Raw genomic sequence first — 12168 nt, forward strand, 5'->3', positions numbered from 1 at the left:
GTTTATTTGACATCTTTTAACCTGCAGTGGTAAATAAATCCTAGAAATCAATAACTCTGTAAGTCCTCGACATTTGATGCTAACCACATTGGTTTTACTGAACTCACCTAGCGAAAGGAGCTCGATCGTGCATCCGCATCAGATCACGAGCGGGTACGCCGTGCTTCACATCTCCTAGAAACGCTAGCCAGCTTGTATTGATCACTCCTCGATATATTGATGGCCTGTCAAATTCGTCTTCGAACCTCTTCGCTTCTGGCTTCTGATTTTATTGGGCTGGCACGTTTTGATTGTAGAAGGTGTTACTGGTTAGTGTGTTGTCAAACTCCGAATAATTGTGGTATCTTTAAACCGTTATTTAGCGACAATAAATTCACCAAAAATAGTTCTGTAAGACTCTGACGACTATGCTAACCTCATTAGTCCAACTGAACACTTTGTAGCCCATCCTGACTTCTACATCAGCTAGCTTTTGGACACAAGATTAACAAGGTATTACGTACAACCACGTTCTTCGGCATTATTTGTCTGTGATATCCTTTGGTTTTTTACAGCTCATGATTTTCTGCATATCATGACTAGTTTGCTGCATATACACAAGTCGTGACGGAAAAAATACCATGTTCAGTATTGTAGTGCGATGCTTCGCTAATCTTTCACCTCGATAACCGTTATAATACAAATCTTAACGGTGCATAAAATCAGAATGCAAAGAGGAGCTGCAACTACAGTTTATTATCAAATGATGCAGGCCAGAAATCTATAAGCACATGAGCGAATATCAGCGAGCAAGCTAAAATAACGCACATCGGAGATGGCAGGTGAGTCAAACCACTTTAACCAAGCGTTAATCAATATATATAGTCAAATAAAAATAAATAACAGACATGTGATGAATAAGATAAAAAGTGTACACACACATACGCTCATATAAAAAATAGTCAGGGTTAATAAGCGAATAATTAACAAGGTCAAAACGTGACTCATGATGGATAGGTAAATTGGCTTGTCCAGAAGCTAGAATGAAGGTATATGGGCTTAAAATATCAACAGACACTACAGTATCATATAATTCACATCCGTCTAGGTAACTGATGGTCACTCTTGGATCAATCTACATTGGACAACACATAACTAGGTGTTATTCCCAGCGAATTTGGTCATATCTTTGTGTCAAATGTGCATGAAAGCTCAACCATCCTGACTTTGTGAGGCACCACACCAACCTCTCCGAGTGGCCCATAACAAAATCAGTAATGACGACAGACCGTGGAGACCGCTTGCTTATACAATGGATGTTACAACTTATAAGAAGATATTGTGAGTTTGCAGTGGTAATGGTTCTCATACACGAGATCATTCAAGCCGAACATACGATAAATGATATTTATGTTTAACGTTTAACAGTTTGAGGTCTGAAATGGCGAGTGTGGGAATAATTCATAAGTGCTGCACACCTCGACCATACAGATGTGGCTAATTTATGTAACCTTCAACCTTGATGTGTTGTTCAGAAGTTCTAAACAGTGTCTACTACTCATTTAACCTGGAGTGAAGTAGAATCAATTGCTTTGTAAATGAAGGTAGATCGATCAAATTAGGATGTTCGATAACCTTAATAACTGTTGTTTTTGTAATTTTAAAAGAAGGTCCCAATAAAATTAGTCAAAGGATTCCAATAATGTCATGCTTCTCACGAGTGTAGAAGATGTTCAATACTAGTTCCCAAACCACATTTCTTTCCGAAATTTGATGACTTAAATAGCTACTTGCCAAAATTTCTGACATAAAAGGGATAGTAACTTCACATAAGTTGTTTTGTCTGATCAACATTGTCTCTGGTTAAATTTGTTTTGCTGAACATATCATTAAATGAAGTCACCCGATCAAGCGTCATCACCTGATTCAGTTTCAATAATCACCGGAATGAATGTCCTCTTCGACTTTATAGTCGTACGCCACATTTGTCCGTACAATCTAAATATCTCCTCCAACCTACCATTTAGCCTCCTGATTCACAAATGTTAGAAGGTGTTTTGTGTGGATTTTAGTAAATTTATAGTTGAATCCATGAGTCAATTGAAGCTAGGCCACAATAGAAAACCTGAAAGCACTGGAAGGCCGTATCATCCTATCGTTACACTCCTCAGAAGTGTACATCCACGATCCCGCCTCACGAGATTCAAGCCCAGAACCTATCAGGTTAGGCTCTCGTGCGCGGGACTGATAGGTGCTGGGCTCGAATCTTGTGAGGCGGGATCGTGGATGCACACAGCTGGGGAGTCAAACAATAGGACTATACAGCCTTTCAGTGCTTCCAGGTTTTCTATGGTGGTCTAGCTTCAAGTGATACATGAATTTTATTATAAAATTCACAATTTTGTTGGAAATATATGAGACTTGGACACTAGAGAGTTGATAATCTTTGCGACCGATATTCAGCAATTGCGCTTGTTAACATGAAGTTAAGTTGTAAAAGTTAGTTCTGTTTACCCATAGTTAAAAAAGGATCTGTTGTAGTGCTTTTATGTCGCCTGATACCATAACACGGCTTTTAGGTTGGAATAAAAATGGCGTTCAAAAGCCCTAAAATGAAATCCACGATTTTAATTGATTCCCTTTGAAATTATTTCGGTGGTGAAACACATTTGATTACTTCTTAAGGTTGTAGATCACTAACCTAGATTATCTATGATGAATGATTAGAGGCCCCCCTCGAGTTGGACGGGGGTGAAGTCACACCTCGCTGCCAGCATCTAACGTGGATTACCTCTCCTACATATTAAAATACTATCTCTTCTTCGAAGACCACATAGCACAAAGGACGTCATTATGGAAATATATTAGTAAGATTGAGTAGAGAGAAGATAGCGAGACCATCGCCGTATGCTCCAGTCCATGGCATATGATTAACTGGCGCGCTTTGGTTGTCTTTGATTTTGACGGGGATCGATGATCTGTTCGATATTCAGAGACCAAACCGCCGGATTAGTTGGCTAGGGCTCAGTGACCTTTCACCAGCCCTACAAGGAAACTATGGGTTATATGAGATATCTCGATCATATTATCTCTTATCTTTTGATTGCAAGCTTAATACTACCTGATAAACTGTCTAGAGACTGCTCAAATATCCATGTACCTTTCGATCGTTCTAAACTAAAATCTTTCCACCACGGAATTATCCCACTTTAATTGAAAGGTCATCATAAGACCTTTTTCCCAAAAATAAACCTCTGGAAATCACATCTAATTAATGATAATCAGCATCTCATACCTTACTCTAGGCACTCATAATATTGGATCTCAGAAATTTCTGACTTAAATGTAGTTTCACCAGCAGGTAATGATCACTTAACAGCTGAGTATATTTTACACCGACTTTTCTGCTTCCATGTAATCAAGCTGTGTTATGTATGGTAATCTCATCGATTATCTTTTCATACCACATTAGTGATGTTTTATTTACACACATGAGGACTAGACATGCTATAATAGCCTGTCTTAGAGTAGCATCATTTCCACTCATTATTGAATTAGTTCGTATGTTTTGAAATGAATCAAATCAACATAACTCCAGCAATCTATTCTAGGAGGTGGCCGCCATAACATCCAAAGGTTTACGTTTAAGTGTTAAACAATAGTCTATTTTACAGATAATAACATTATAGATTGTAGTTGTAGACTTCCTTATATGTGTAAGTATTACATCCTTTATTTCCTTTCACTGATAGCTCAAATGTTTGTATGATAAATAAGGAAAAGCCAGAGCTCCATTTGCGCTCCATGTTCGGTAATAAGCAGTGAAACCGAAATACTAAACCCCATACAGAGTCTTCATTATGTGGACATAGGATTATAAAACCTATTTTGTAAACAATTTTTCATAGTTTTTACATGTATTTTGTGTATTTTCATATTCTGTACATTTAGCATTAAACAATTGTACCAGCACGAAAGACGACCCAACCTCCCAAGTCGACCTCAACCCTCCGGAATTCCATAGTAAGCCTGACGCGACTGTGGTTACTACTCCAAAGAACGTCGACGATTGGGCACGGGTCGTAAGGAAAAAACGACAAAATGACGTTAACGGAAATCCTCCCCCCGCCAAAAAGGTCGAAAAGCCGAAGTCTGATCACAGCGACAGATCAGTCATTCTCCATAGAGTCAAGGAGAGTGAAAGCTCAGAACCAAAAGCTCGTTTCGAGCACGACATTGTGTTGATATAACAACTACTCAACCAAGGTATGCCCCAAAACATCTCCGGAGTCAGCTTGCTAAAGGTGTATAGACTAGGAAACCTGGCGCATCTGAAGCCTAATCAGTCTAGACTGCTCAAAGTCGTTTTCAAATCCCCGAACGAACGCGACTTAATCTTAGAAAATGGACACAAATTAAAGGGTTCAGGAGTTTTTCTCCGTAAGGACTTACCGTTGGCGGACCGTGTTAAAAGACGGGAAGCCGAAAAGGAACTACAGCTCAGATTAGACGCTGGCGAAAAAGACTTGAAAATTGTAAATTTTCGGGTTGTGAGGCTTCGACAGAGGATGATGCTGAAGCCACTCTGGATGAAGCACGAGGCCACTTAAATAGGCTTCGGATCTGTTATATCAATGCCCGGAGCTTGCTCAATAAGCTACCGGAACTAGGTGTACAGATTGACTCAACTAGGCCAGACATAATCGCAGTCACAGAAAATTGGCTGACGCCGTCTATAGATAGTAGGGAACTTGATTTCGAGGGTTTTACATTATTAAGGGCCGATAGAATACAAACGCGTAAAGGAGGGGGAGTAGCTCTATTCATTAGGAATGCTATTCTATTCACCATTATCGACAAGGTATCCCATGAGAGTGGGACGTATGAATTAGTTAGCTGCCGCCTGAAATGTAGGGGACAAGAGTTGCTGCTTAGTTTGATCTATCGCAGTCCAAGCTGTGAGGTAAACGAGGTCCTACTAAGCAGTCTCAACACGTGGTCACGAAGTGATCGATGTCTAATCCTAGGGGACTTTAATGCACCCATGGTGGACTGGGGAAATCTGCGGACTGAATCGTCAGCAAATTCCTTCGAACAGGAACTAGTTGATGCGGTAATCACATGTGCTCTAGTGCAACACGTGAAGGAAGCAACTAGGTACGACCCGGGCTTTGCATCATCCTTACTAGATCTTATATTGACTCATTATGAGGATGATGTTGCAAACCTGGATTACATGCCACCCCTAGGCAAAAGTGATCATGCAGTTTTAACCCTTGACTTCCATATAACTGTCGATCACGAGCACGCGTCAGCTCAATCCAGACCTAACGTCTGGAAAGTAAACATACCAGACATCATACACTCAGCATCATCAGTAGATTGGAAAATAGACCCAGAGTCATCAATCGGAACGGCTTGGGACGTATTCCGGAATTTATACTTAAAAGTTACCGCCCCCCACATCCCTTGGACTACACCTAGGTGGCCGAGAAACTCCCCACCGTGGTTCAGTAGGGAGGTTCGCATCCTTCTCCGTAAAAGAAAGAAAACGTGGGATAGATTTAGGTTACTGGGGACTGATGAAGCAAAATCTCATTATCAAAAGGCTCGAAATACCTGTGCCTTGACCCTCCGTAAGGCCAGAAAGCTGTACGAAGAGAAAATCGTTAAGGAATCCATTGAATGCCCTAAACGCTTGTATTCGTATATAAACCAAAGGGCAAAAAGAAGAAGAAATGTTCCTTCACTATGGGGAGACAGTACTGCCTCATCACTAGTGGAGGACGACTTTGGCAAAGCTCAAGTATTCTCTAAATACTTTAGCAATGTATACACCATAGAAACACCCTTCTCACCAGTCTATGAAAATCCCCCCACACAAACACTGGACAGTGTGACCATTAAAGAACTCGATATCTTTGGTCTGCTAATTAGGCTTGACATAGGTAAATCCACTGGACCCGATGAACTGCATCCTAGGTCACCAAAGGAATTAGCTAACTTTGTTGCGAACCCTTTAAGTATATGTTTTAATCTATCCGTAACCCAGGGTCGTCTACCAAAAGAATGGAAGAACGCCATAGTAAGTCCTGTCTTCAAAACAGGTACAAAACATAAGCCTGAGAATTACTGACCAATTAGCCTGACTAGTGTGGTTGTTAAAATCTTAGAAAAGATTATTCGGTAGGAGCTGTTTAAGTATCTCGATGAAAACCGGATCCTCTCCAAAAAGCAGCATGGCTTTAGAACAGGTTACTCTTGTCTCACAAACTTATTAGTCGCTCGTGAAAGCTGGTGCGCTCTTAAGGACCAAAAGTTACCTTTAGATGTAGCTTACATCGATTTCAGCAAAGCTTTCGACAAAGTTCCGCACAACCGACTGCTATATAAGCTAAGGAATGTCGGGATTGAAGGCAATCTATTGATGTGGACAAAAGACTTCCTAGTTGGGCGTCAACAAGGAGTAAGGGTGAACTCCAAGTTGTCTAGCTGGGAAACTGTGCTTAGTGGAGTCCCCCAGGGTACAGTTATGGGGCCAGTGTTATTCCTCCTGTACGTAAATGACCTCCCTCGTCTACTATCGTCATCGGTCTTACTCTATGCTGACGATGTCAAGATATGGAGAGCGATTCAAAGCAAGGGCGATAGCTTAGAACTTCAAAACGACCTGGAGAGATTATCTGAATGGTCCCAAACCTGGCAATTGCCGATAAACACTTCAAAGTGTATTGTGATACATATTGGCCACCAGGGTACAGATACATACACGATGAATAACACTGAGTTACCTATTGTCCAGGCACACAGTGACTTAGGCGTCATCGTTAGTCAAGACTTAAAGACTACTGCACACTGCCGTGCAATAGCCGCCAAAAGTTTTAGGACTTTATGGTCCATACGCAGGGCTTTTAGGCATCTCGACGCTAAAACGTTTCTGACTTTGTGTACAGTGTTCGTACGTCCTAAACTTGAGTACTGCATACAAGCAGCTAGCCCCTGCCTAAAAAAAGACAGTGAACTCTTGGAAAGGGTTTAGAGAACAGCAACTAGGCTGATTCCCGGAATGGCGAAGCTCCCGTATGGTACTAGACTGACCATGCTAAACCTATTCCCGCTGTCATATAGAAGAATCAGAGGCGACTTGATTACGGTTTTCAAATTGCTTAATGACAAATTTGCATCTGATATGCCCTCATTTTTCTTCTCTTCCAAAACAGAAAATCTACGAGGAAACTCCAAAAAGGTTCACAAGCCCAGAACGAATTACTTGTCAGCTGACTACCGACTTTCCCATCGAATAATCAACGAGTGGAATTCATTACCTCAGCACGTGGTTGAGGCTCCATCCGTCGACTCCTTCAAAAGAAAATTGGATCAGCTGAGAGACCATCATTGCCAGGACTAACACAGGCCATCAAACCTTCTGTCCCTTCCAAACTGAAACTGAAAATTGTTTAAGTGTATTACTTTGAACACTCTTAAATATACTACCTTCCGTTTCGAATACAACATATCGCGACATTGTTACTGCTCCTCAATAAATACACTCTAACTCACATCTGCATCGTTCTGCTATGTCTGCAAATATGGTAAATGAAGTAATAATTGCGTATCATCTACATTTATAGACAATTGTGACATTCTTATTGAATTCTACGCTTGGTAAATCTACTGGATTCATATCGTCCAAATTGGGATTACTAATCCTTTATAATTGTGGATTATCCGGACCAAACTCAATTGAACACGCTGCATCCTGTCAACTTAAGTAACGTCCCTTACTTTTATTTGTGTGTAATTAACTTATTAACTGTTAATTGTTACATAAACTTTTGACGTAATATTTTTATTGCTATTTTTGGTTATCATACGTCCACCACAATTATTTGGTGAGCCTAGTATTTGATTATCTCGTATTTATCCCACTGCTTTATTATTTATTCTCTTATTGTACGACCCACTAGCTCATTTTTAATTTAATGTACTCTCCACCTAAACTTAGTGATATGGACCCTGTTCCAATATCAACTCTTAGTTCATCATCAAACCTTACTGAAAATATTTTTAGTTCAGTCAATGCCATTTCTGAGTTTAGACTCCCACCATATGGAGCGAATAATCCTTGAGTCTGGTTTGCTCAAATAGAAGCCTTATTCCAGTCCAGGGGCATACGTTCCCAAGCATCCAAGTATGCTTATGTAGTGAACTCACTCCCTATCGAAGTTGCCGCCTAAGTTGTAGACCTTATTGACCAGGTTCCGGAAACTGAGCCGTATGATAAATTGAAAGCGGCTTCAATACAGCGAACAACAGTTTCAGAGGAGACAAGATTGCAATAACTTTGAATGCATGTGACCTGGGAGACAAGCGACCCTCCCAGCTACTCCGACACATGGAACAACTTGCGGACCCCTACAAACTAGATGAAGCTATCCTCAGACAAATGTGGTTCAATCGATTACCATGTAGCGTCAGACAAATTCTTAATGCCTTGGGGAAGTCTCCCCCCCCTTGATGATTTAGCTGATATGGCGGATAAGGTAATGGAAGTTTGTCATGATAACCACTATATAAATACGATGCAGCCATATGGAGCAGCGGATGTCGGCTACTTAAATTCTATTCAAAGACAATTATTTCAATTAACGAATCAACTTGCGGCACTACAGACCACTGTAGCGACGGTGCAGGCTAGACAAGTAAGACCCCCATCCAGACAGAGATCACGTTCTAGACCACGATCTCGTTCGCCTAAACGAACATCTGAAATTTGCTGGTATCATACTAAATTTGGCACAAAAGCGCGGCGTTGCACACGCCCGTGCGCATTCCCCTCACCTAGCACTGAGAACCAGGGAAACGGCCAGGCCAGGCAGTAATGGCGGCGCCTGACTCTGGCCATGCAAGTGGAACAAAGGAGCGATTGTTTCCTGTTGATGTGTCGCAGATGATGGATGTGTCGGTGAAAGGGATAGGTACAGGTTGGAGATTCAGGCTAGACTTTACTTTGCAGCTTTTTAGCTCTGCGTCGTCTGCTTGAAGTTTTGCGATTGTTTCTAGGTTGACGTCGTGGTTGAGTGCGACTACATTGATGTCTTTTCTCGACAACGCATCTGCTACAATGTTTGATAAACTGAATATCTGTGGTGAATTGTGAGATGTAATCAAGCTGTCTCGCTTCACGTGGTGAGTGTGTCATATGACGTACTAAATGAATAGCACAGGGGTTTGTGATCCGTCATGATGGTAAAATCCTGACCCTGTAGCAAATAGTTGAAGTGTTTAACGGCTAAATACATGGCTAAGAGTTCACGACCGAATGTGCTATAACGCTCTTGTGCAGGTGATAACCTTTTAGAGAAGAAAGCAATGGGTGTAATCGTATTGTTTACTCGTTGTTGTAATACTGCCCCTACAGCTTTTTGTGATGCGTCCGTACAGAGGATCAGATGAGTTTTGGGGTCAGTATTTAGATGTTGTAGCATGGTGGCGTCAGCAATCAAAGATTTGGCTTTTTCAAATGCCATTTTGGCATCGGAAGGTAACTTGAATAGTTGGTTCTTTTCCTTTTTGCTACCTGATTTATCGTTTTTTAGTAAGTCAGTTAACGGTTGTAGAACGTCGGCACAGTTAGGTAAAAATCGTCGGTAAAAATTGAATGCACCCAGGAAGCGACGTAATGACTTAACCGAAGTAGGTTCAGGATAGTTGATGATGGCTTCAACTCTCTTTGGTAGAGGTTTAATACCTTGTGCGTCAATGTAGGGTCCTAAAAATTCTAAGGCAGGAGTACCAAATATGCATTTAGTAGGATTGATAACTACGCTATATTTTCGATAATGTAATAAGAAGACGAAGATTATCAGAACTATGTGATAATCGTCTTCTTATTACATTATCGAAATTTATCAAAGGGACTAATTGCTTTAAATTACGCTATATTTCTTGAATCGTTCGAAGAGAATCTGCAGGTGTTGGACATGCTCTTCAAATGATGAGCTGGCAATTAGGACGTCATCGATATAAACGAATACGAAATCTAAACCACGCGTGACTTCGTCCATGAATCGTTGGAATGTTTGAGCGGCATTCTTAATCCCAAATGGCATCCTCAAGAATTCAAACAACCCAAAAGGTGTGATTACAGCTGTTTTTTTCAATATCCTCGGGTGCCACCGGGATCTGATGATAAGCTTTAACTAAGTCTAGTTTTGAAAAGATCAGTTTACCATGCACGTTTAATGAAAACTCATGCAGATGAGGAATAGGGTATCTATCTGGAATTGTCTGATTATTCAGGCGTCTATAATCTCCACAAGGGCGCCAGTCTTGATCTTTCCTGGGAACCATATGTAGTGGCGAGGCTCAAGGGCTATTAGATTGTCGGGTTATTCCTAGTTGCATCATATGTTCAAATTCTCTTTTGGCGAACTGCAACTTATTGGGTGGTAATCTCCTCGCCTTGGCGCAGATAGGTGGACCAGTAGTAGTGATACTATGTTGCACATGGTGTGTGGAGCTTTCAGTTTGACAATCAGCTTTTGTTATACATTCATATTTCGAAAGAATATCGGTAAAAGTTTTACTATCAGGTCTGAGCATTCGGACGCCATAAATTTCATAATCGGAGGTGGTTGCTCCGTTGACCTGTAGACTTGTATTTTTGTCAATAAGTTTCTTTGTTCTCATGCCAACAAGGATATTATAAGTACTGAGAAAATCGGCTCCGAGAATAGGTTGTTTAACTTCAGCGACGATGAAAACCCATGTAAAACGTCTACGGAGGCCGATGTCTGAAATGAGTGATTGTTCACCATACGTTTTAATAATAGAGTTGTTTGCTGCCACTAACGATAATTTAGCATGTTGGGAGTGCTGTCGTCGGGAAAGATGAAGTGCGAGTATGCTGATTACGGCTCCAGTATCGACTAAAAAATCTGAGCCGGAAATTCGATCCCTAACGTGAAATAGACGGCTTGAGTTGTGGCCAGAGTCAGGCGCCGCCATTACTGCCTGGCCTGGCCGTTTCCCTGGTTCTCAGTGCTAGGTGAGGGGAATGCGCACGGGCGTGTGCAACGCCGCGCTTTTGTGCCAAATTTAGTATGATACCAGCAAATTTCAGATGTTCGTTTAGGCGAACGAGATCGTGGTCTAGAACGTGATCTCTGTCTGGATGGGGGTCTTACTTGTCTAGCCTGCACCGTCGCTACAGTGGTCTGTAGTGCCGCAAGTTGATTCGTTAATTGAAATAATTGTCTTTGAATAGAATTTAAGTAGCCGACATCCGCTGCTCCATATGGCTGCATCGTATTTATATAGTGGTTATCATGACAAACTTCCATTACCTTATCCGCCATATCAGCTAAATCATCAAGGGGGGGGAGACTTCCCCAAGGCATTAAGAATTTGTCTGACGCTACATGGTAATCGATTGAACCACATTTGTTGGAACTAGTCGTGTCACATATCTTATCTGGTGTAACATATCATGCTTGGTACAGAACACAGAAGGGAATTACAAGTTGAGGTACTGTGATGATTTGAAGTATTTGAATTATAGTATTAGCTAGTAATCCCAGAAACAACGCAATTTAATGAAGAGATATTAGATGAGCACGAAAGAATGTATTGCACTTGGAATTCAAAATCAAAACAGTCATCAATACCAAGGAATCATAGGTTAATTCAAACACCGCTGGTACGAATTTTGTTTTGCATCACAATAAGTTCAGAATTAGTTGTGCAGCTGTAGATGTGGAATAGTATTTATCGGTCAAATAGGATTAATTCTTGATACTAATGTAAAGAAATTTAGATCCTTAATGACAATTGGTAGGAGCTCGAAAACATAGTTTTTTACTCCCGATGTTTGGTCATAAGACACGTTTAAAACAACTGTATTAGTAATAGTTAGATTTGGCGAAAAGATAAGACTATAACTTACGAGCTAAATAAATAAATATTTGGCTGAAATTCATTCATTTTTATGGTAATGAAGCATTATTGAATCATATGTAATATAAGTTCGTGATAAATACATTGATAATCCACACAGAGTTGTTAATTAATCTCGTAAAAACAGTTTTATAATTATTATCTTTTGGGACCAAACATTAGACTACTAAACGTGAATCCTGAGCCGTCATTTTGAAGGATTCACTCATATTTTCTTCATTCTAATTGGTT

Source organism: Schistosoma mansoni, chromosome W, assembly GCF_000237925.1.
Source record: "Schistosoma mansoni strain Puerto Rico chromosome W, complete genome".
NCBI lineage: Eukaryota > Metazoa > Platyhelminthes > Trematoda > Strigeidida > Schistosomatidae > Schistosoma > Schistosoma mansoni.